Here is an 8,494-nt window from a genome sequence, read left to right as displayed (position 1 = left end):
CGGGGCTCCCAGCGCCCCCGGACGGGGGGTCCCCACCCAGGGGAAGAGGCCGGGCGCTGGGGAATCGGGAAAGAGCAGCAACCATTCCCCGCGGAGCTCGGACCCAATTCCATGGAGGGATCGGGATAGGGGTCCGGGTCCGAGCCTCTGCGGCCGAGGCCAGTGCGCGGCTCTGGGCTGCGTCGCCTCTCCAGGTCTGCAGCTCCAGAGGGAGACTGGACGTCGCCGCCAGCCTGTTTGCTTGGAAACCGCGGCTTCCTCGCCTCGCTTCGCGACTCCGAACCCCACAGCTTCACCCACCCACTCCCCACCCACCGCCCAAATAAAAGCCCAGGGCGTTCCCCACCCCCAACGTGCCCCCTTTTCCTGCAAAGCCTGCAGATGGCCTGCGTCTGAGCCAGGACGGGCAACCTCACCAAGGATCATGTCAGGACCACTTGAACCTTTGGAACTCATTTAACCCCCTCCTTTTACAGATGGGGAAACTGAGGCCCGGTGAGATGGCTTGACCAAGGTCACCGGAGAGTTAGCGGCAAAGCCTGCATTAGAATCTAGGGTCCCTGGCTTTCATACTCCTTTCCCCACTATACAATTCACTCCTATTCCCACTGAAGGCCCAGAACCCCAAAATTCATCTTAGTGTATCAGGAAAGTCTTTGTAATTCCTACCTCGCCCCCACTTGGAGCGTCATGTGCCATTCATTTGCTACCATCCTTACTGGGGAAAAAAAGAGGTTAGCCTTTAATTTGCCTCGTTCCGCCCAGAGGAGAGCTTTCTTATGCAAGCACTCCAGGTTTGGGATTTAGTTTGGGATAATGAATCAGTCCTGAACAGGAAATCAGATACCACGGTGTTCATCTTGGCTCTCCCAGGAGTCCCTGAGCCTGTGTCCTCGATTGGACCAGGTGATGTAGCATCCAAGGAGCCATCCCCTCCCCCCACTTTGACCTGCCTGCATGCCTTCCCAGTCACTCTTCCCTCCTCTGTAAAGGCTAAGTCTTTAATCCCACCAGCCTCTTCCATCATCGCTTTGTGGAGGTCCCCCAGTCCTTCATGTCGCCACCTCTTCCTTCTTGATGTTTGTTGGGTGTTGCTGACAAAGCAGCTAGGGAAGCTTGAGTTACAGGCTCTGGTAGCAGCTCAGGGCAAGGCTTCCTCAAGGGCAGCCGGGTGTCCCCAGAGCTGGCACAGAGAAGGTGCCCCAGGAGGTAAGGTGAAGGAGTGCAAGCTGGATGGTGACTGGATAGTCATTCACCTTTGAGGAGACTCCGTTGGATGGGATAGTTGGCAGGGAGAGCAGTAATCAGTGTCTAGGGGCCTGAGGCTCTAGTCTCAAGAGCTTCCTTCTTGTGTGGGATAAGCAGCCTGGCATGGGGCAGAGCCACGGTGACCAGGTGATGTGACGTCAGGATCCACCATTCACATTGCAGGCCACCTAATGGCAGTGTGCTCCAGAAGAACCATTTGCACAGACTTCGTAAGGAGTAGTGGCCCTTGGGTTTTTGCAGGGCAGTAGCTCCCACCCTGAGAGCGAAAAGATCGGGGTTCCAGGCCCAGACTTCTTACTGGCTAGGCAGTTTCAGTAAATGCTCATAGCCTCTCTGGGTCTCAGTTCCTCCACCCAAAAAAATAAGATAATTGGATTGAAGAGTTTCAGGAGATTTTTCAGGTCTGAACTGTTGGGGGGTGGGAGGCACTTATTGATTTAACAGCTATGGGCTGATTGGATATGTGTGCTGGAGGGAGGAAGGAATGAGAAGTGATGGCTTTGATCTTGAGTGATCTTGGTTGTCCTCTTCTATTACTCTGTGAGGGAATAAGATGAGATGAGATCATGTATGTAGGGTACTTAGCATGGGGTATAAAATAAGCTCAGGAATTGGTAGCTTTAGGGCAGTGGTTCTCAACCTTCCTAATGCCTTGACCCTTTAATACAGTTCCTCATGTTGTGGTGACCCCAATTTCATTGTTACAAATTGAACATAATTAAAGCATAGTGATTAATCACAAAAACAATATGTAATTAATTATATATGTGTTTTCCGATGGGCTTAGGCGACCCCTGTGAAAGGGTCGTTCGACCCCCAAAGGGGTCGCAACCCACAGGTTGAGAACCGCTGCTTTAGGGCCTCAGCATTATGGTTATACCCTCCACTTCTTCCTTTTTCAGATTGCCTAAGGACGTGAGACTTTAGGACTCAAAGTCCCTCTTCCTCAAAACCCTCCCCCCACTGACCTATTCCTAGAGTTAGGGCTCATGCAACCTCCCTGGGAGAAATTGCACTTTTGTTTACCAGGTATTTCACACCTAAGTGTGATTGCACTTATTAATTTATATAGTGTCAACGCTCTTCTTACACTCTATCACTTATAACTTAATCCTCATAGCACGCACATGAGATCAGTAGTGTTACTGCTGCCATTTTGTAGATGGGGAAGTTAAGACTCAGTTTAACTTATCTACAGGGGTGTCCTGTGAAAGCCTCCGAGCCAGAGAGCTGTGCCTCCTGCTCAGGTATCTGACTCCACATTCTGAACTTTTTCTTCTCTGTCATGTTGCCTGTCCTTTTCCAAGACCTGCCCTAAAAAAAGAGATTGGAAAAAGTTGAGAAGATGGAGCGTTTTTATTCTTCGGGGAGATCAGGAATGGCTTCTTGGAGATGCCAGGTAGCGTTTGAGCTGGGTCTAAATGATTTGTACAGTAGAAGAAAGGAGGGGAAATATCACAAGTAGTGGAAACAGCATGAGCAGAAAATAGGCCGTGGGAGGGCTCTAGGGTATGTGTAGAAACTGGAGAGCGGGTCATTCCAACTGGTGCAAAAAGGTTAAAGAGCAGTGAGAAGGAAGTCTAGGTATGAGGGTGGAGACAGTGGCTGGGGGCATTGAGTGCTGAGCTAAGGGGTTGGTCATTAGTTTTTTAGTATGGGAAAGACATGATCAGACCTGGCCATTAGGAAACTCACCCTGACTCCCCAGTGGAGAACAGATTGGAGGGAGAAACCCTGCTGGCAGGGAGCCAGGCAGGAAACAATGGGGTGTCCAGATGAGAGATAAGGAGGGTCAGGGACTGGGGGTGGTTGTAAGAATGAAGAGAAAAAGGAGTTGATGCAGGAGACTGCAGTGGCAGCTGGTTGGATATGTGTGCTAGAGGGAGGGAGGAATGAGAAGTGATGACCAGGCTTTGATCTGGAGAGGCTAAGGATGCCATTCACAGAAAGAGTCCAACGGGGAAGAGTGGGGAGGCTTAGGAGTGGAGGCCATGGATCTGATAGGGAACCATAAAGAATCCTCCTACAAGGCTGGCTCACCGAGCATCCCAAACTGTTAAGAGCTGGCTCATTCATTCACTCTTCCATTCTCCAAATACATTTAAACATCTGTCACATGCCAGGTTGTCGTAGGCTCTAGGGACATGTCACTGAAAAAGGTGAACTTCCTGCCCAACCTCTACCAAGGTAGACGGAAAATGAAATATCAGCAAAGATATAACATTTCAAGGGCGTGAGCAGTGCTCTGAAGAAAATTATGCAGGGTGAGGAGTGACTGGGGGACTAGAGTGGAGGAAGAGATTTGCCTTTAAGTAGAATTGTCTTTAAGAAGGTGATATTTGGCCCTGGCTGGTTTGGCTCAGTGGATAGAGCATGAGCCTGCGGACTGAAGGGTCCTATGTTCTATTCCAGTCAAGGGCACATGCCTGGGTTGTGGGCTTGATCCCCAGTAGGGGATGTGCAGGAGGCAGCCAATCAATGTTTCTCTCTCACATTGATGTTTCTGTCTCTCTTTCCCTCAACCTTCTTGTCTGGAATCAATAAAGATATGTTTAAAAAAAAAAAAAGAAGGTGATATTTGGACAAAGACCTGAATGAAGTGAGGAGGAGACCTGGGAGAAGAAAAGTATTCTAGGAAGAGGAGACCACAAAAGTGGTCTTTACCTTTCCCCTGCGTCAGGCAGCTCCTGTTACTCCCATGTCCTGGAGGAAGAAACAGAGGCTCAGAGAGGTCAGACCCTGACCTGGGGCTGTGGGAGGAGAAGGTAGTAGAGCATAAAATTTCAGCCAGTTCTCTCTGCCTCCACATCCATCTTTTTCCTGAGGATCATGGTTGCCTTAGGGTGCATGGCCTCAGAATTATCAGCCTGTCCTGTTTTGAGGGCTTCTGCCCTTGATTAAAGACCTCTGTTGACAGCCCACCCTAGGGCCTGGTTTCCAGCTGTCCACTGGCTCAAGGCAGTGGGAGAATCAACCATCCTCGGCCCAGGCTTTATCCTGTCTTCTCCATCAGGCACCTGAGCAGGGCCTGCTCTCATGCCACTCCCTAGCCCTTCTGAGTGCCTATTAGCTCCTGTACAAACTGGAGTAATGATGTCTTCTTCACACAAGGGTCTAGTGAAATAGATTGGGAAGTATATGGCACATAGTAGGTGTGCAGCTGAGATTTATTCATTCTGAATTCAGACCCTTTTCAACCTTGACTCCTGGTCCCATCTGGCTTTGTTTTCTTTCCCATTCCATTTGACTTCCTGGCCCACACTCTTCTCTCTCCTGACAAAGGAGCCACAGACCAGCTAATGCAGCCTCTGCAAGGCCCTGCATCTGAATCAGTTTACCTGATTCTTCCACCAAACCCTAAAGTGCCAGGATCTTCCCAGCTTAGCTGAGCCCGAGCACAGAAGGGTTAAATCAGAGGCTGAGGGAGGGGCCCTGACAAAGGACTAGACCCTGCAGTGGGGTATGGCAGGAGCTAGGGGCCTACCTAGTTGCAGGTGGGGGCAAACCTAGCTCTGAACTCCAGCTTTCCCTCTGTGAGTGCTACAAGCTCCGTGTGTGTCTCCAGGCCTGGCATCGGGGACATCTAGAGCTGAAACCAAAGGCCGGTGGAGACCAGAGCACAAAATCATTTGTGATCAGGGTGGGTGTGTAGCCAGTACAGGCGAGGCTGGCATTCTAGTTCCAGTGGAGGGGGTCCTCCATCCTGGAAGACGGATGAGCAAGTCAGAGACTGTGCCTGCCAGGGCAGAAGGCAGAAGGCCAGGTGCTAGGACTGGGCCAGCGTCAGAGCCAGACAAGCAACCGTGAAACTGAGTGTTGTTAAAATTCTTAGCAACGATAATATCAGTTAACATACAAAAATCAATAAAATATATTTAAAAAAAAAAATTCTTAGCAACGATAATATCAGTTAACATATAGTATACTCTGTACAAGGCATTCTTCTAAGATTGTCCTGTTCACTCATCTCAACAATATTATGAGTTAGGTGCTATTGCTGGTCCATTTTACAGATGAGAAAACTGAGGCACAGAGAAGTAAAGCATCTTGCTCAAGATCTGGCAGCCAGTGAGAGAGCCTTGATTCATGCCCGAGCAGCCCAATCCCAAAGCCTGTGCTTTGTGGTGATTTTCATGAGCTCTTTACACATGCTCCAACTCTAGCCTGCTTTTCATTTATTTTTCCAAGAAATATGTCTTGAATATGTACCCAGTGCCACATAGAGTATTAAGCATGGGAAACAGGAAAGTTCATATAACAGTCTGTAAACCTAATGGTTTACATAAAGGCTGGGCCTAGCGTGGAGGTAAACTCCATTTGAAGCCTGCTTCTTCCACTTACCAACTGCATGACCTTGAGCAAGTGACTCAGTCTCTTCATGTCCCGATCTCCATATGTGTAGGAGGGGCTGATAACTGGGTTTAGCTCATAGGGTTATAGTGAGGAATGATGTCATGCACAGTGCTTGGCACGGCTGATAACTGGGTTTAGCTCATAGGGTTATAGTGAGAAATGAATGATGTCATGCACAGTGCTTGGCATGGTACCCAGCACACAGTAAGTACTTGGTAATAAGAGGCCGCAGGGATTGGAACCCACAGTGTGAGGCGGGGGTAGAGGAATCGATAGATGATTACCAAACGCAGAGGTGAGGACAGAAAAGGGAGTACCCAGATCTTCCTGAGGGGGTCGGGGAGGGTTCCGCTGAGGAGGCGACATTTGAGCAGGGTGTTGGAAGGGTCTTTAAGAGTTTTCCAAGCAGAGGAGGGAAGAGGGGGCTTTTCCAGAGAAGACAGTGCATTCCAAGGCATTATTGGTAAGAGCGAGTGTCAAACTAAATGGAAATACCAGAACGCCCCCACAAGAGGTGTGATCTCGCCTTCACGTTTGTGATCGCCTGTTTTCTCCTTGTAAATTAAACTGTATGCCTGGGGAATAGAGGGGATGTAGACAGACGGGGCAGAATGGAGTATTTTCAGTCTAGGAGAGCAGAGTTAAACCAGATGAACATTGAACTCCGAAATCCTGCTCTTACTTTGGGCTCCTGTCCACCACAAGGGTAAGACTATCCACAGCACAGGTAAGGCCTGTTCTCATCATTACAGCTGAACAGGCCTCCATCAGTGACTGGTGTGGGTGGGGTCTGCCCTCCACAGTTGGTGGGGCAGCTTTTGCCTAGGCTCCATGGCCCAAGGCCTGGTTTCCCTGGTACCCGAAGCGCCCTCTGCTGGTTTCCTGCCGCTCCACCACCATCTGCCTCATTAAACCATGACAGCTCCAGAACTGAAGCTTGACCTTAAAGAAAGGTCAGCCTATAGCACCTCTGTAGGCTGGGCCTCTCCGGCACACTTCCATCTTCCCTTTCCTTGGGTCTCTGCCACACTCACACCCCCGTCTCCTACCAACAGAGCAGGATGGAGGAGAAGTCATCATTTATCTGGGCACATCCCAAGCAGAGAACACTCAGACCCTGTGTTTGGGATGCAGAACACTCCAAGTTTGCAGTCTGCTCAGACGTGGGGACAGATGGCTGGACAGTGGACAGCTGGGCAGAGAGGGTAGGCAGCTTGGCAGGATAGAAATAGCAGTGAACTAAGCATTGGGAGTCCTGGGCTCAGCGCCTATCTTTCCACAAGTTTTGCTGCACGTATCAGTCTGGGTCCTTTGGTTGCCAGCAACAAAAACTGATCTTAGGAACTTAGGCAGAAGAGCTACTTATCAGAAAGCGTTGGGGTATGACACAGAATGACAGGTGGCTGACCCCTGGTCTTGGGCCCTTCCTATGACAAGGAACAGACAGGACCCCAGAAGAGGAGAGAGAACTCCTAAAACAAAATCAGGATTTTGTTAACTACCTGGAAATAACTGTTCGCACACCATGTGACCTGAGGCAAGTCACTCTTGCCTCCGTTTCCCTACCTGGATGTTCTAAAACTGGCCTCTCTCCTGCATTCCTGTTTCCAGTGTGCTTTTCGATGAGAAGGCTTCCTGCCCTGGTTCCAGGTGGCACCTTCCCCACCTTGGGAATGAATGATGAGAGAGTGAGGAGAGGCAGGGGGTGTGCGCTACCCTGCAGCTCTTCCCATTAAGGAGGGCAAGCCCTCTCCTTGCGCGTGCTCTGGGACCTGGGGCTCATTTGCATGAGGTCGTCAGCCTGACCACTTGTTCTGGAACCAGCATGTCCTCTGCCCCTGCACACTGACCATGCTGATGAGATCTGGATGGTATGTGGGCTTTTCCTGGCTGTCGTTGGGAAGCTCCTAGCTAGAGTCTGCCGTTCCAGAGTCCCTGAAGCCACCAACCCCAAGACCCTGCCATGCCCTCCATTTGATCGTTTGTACATCTACAGACTCAAGCCCTGTGCTGAACACCTGGGGTGCAGAGGTGGCTGAGGGTGTTGGGATGCTCCTAGTCACTGGAAGCCCAGTGAGGAGGCAGGTGCATAAACAGCTGCCTATAGCAGCAGACAAAGTAAGAGGCAGAGAGAAGTGTAAGATGGGGAGGGGTGGGGGCCTAGATGAGAGAGCTTGATTCTCCCCAGAGGTCAGGGAGTGCTTCGTGGAAGAGGTAATGTTGGGAATGAGTAAGACTGGGCAGGAGGGGGAAAGGAAATTCTAGGCTGAGGGAACAGCATAAACAAAAACCTAGAGGTGGGAGTAGACAGGTCTGATTCAGGGAATGGGGGAGTCTGCTGGGGTCAGAGCTCCAGGAGGGTAGTAGGAGCTCTGTGTTGACAGAAGGGGGTGTCTAGAGGGCCCAGGCAGCTCAGAGTGTGTAGCCCAAGGTAGAGGGCTTGTTAGTCTGGGGTTGGGACAGGAGATTCCTGGGGGCTCAGCCTCCCATCCAGGAATCCTGGTTTCAGCACCCTAGCTCCTCCTCTGCCTCCCTCCCCAAACCTGTCAGCTGTCTCTCTGCCTCAGTCATGAGCACCCCTGGCATCCACTCCAGGATGCTTCCTAACAGCACCCACTCACCCCCCATCCCACCCCCAGGTAGAAGTGAAGTGCTCCCGGGGGTTGGGACAGGAGATTCCTCGGGGCTCAGCCTCCCATCCAGGAATCCTGGTTTCAGCACCCTAGCTCCTCCTCTGCCTCCCTCCCCAAACCTGTCAGCTGTCACTCTGCCTAAGCAGTTATTACTCTGCCTAAGTCATGAGCACCCCTGGCATCCACTCCAGGATGCCTCCTAACAGCACCCACTCATCCCCCATCTCACCCCCAGGTAG

The 8,494-nt window shown here is 50.9% G+C and overlaps 1 protein-coding gene across 2 annotated transcripts in view; it reads left to right on the top strand.

Annotated features, from left to right (window-relative positions):
• Positions 1-8,494, top strand: part of PTPN5 (protein tyrosine phosphatase, non-receptor type 5 (striatum-enriched)) — a 45,657-nt gene that overhangs the window by 1,011 nt on the left and 36,152 nt on the right. For both annotated transcript variants that reach the window (XM_014530952.1, XM_014530949.1), the window contains exons 2-3: positions 1,128-1,133; positions 4,871-4,874. The gene's annotated coding sequence lies outside the window, so the exon portion shown is untranslated. The remainder of the gene's footprint in view (positions 1-1,127; positions 1,134-4,870; positions 4,875-8,494) is intronic.

Source organism: Myotis brandtii, unplaced genomic scaffold (genome assembly GCF_000412655.1).
Source record: "Myotis brandtii unplaced genomic scaffold, ASM41265v1 scaffold782, whole genome shotgun sequence".
In the NCBI taxonomy this organism is placed as follows: domain Eukaryota; kingdom Metazoa; phylum Chordata; class Mammalia; order Chiroptera; family Vespertilionidae; genus Myotis; species Myotis brandtii.
Note: the sequence above shows the minus strand (reverse complement) of the source record. Positions and strands in the feature narration are given on the sequence as shown.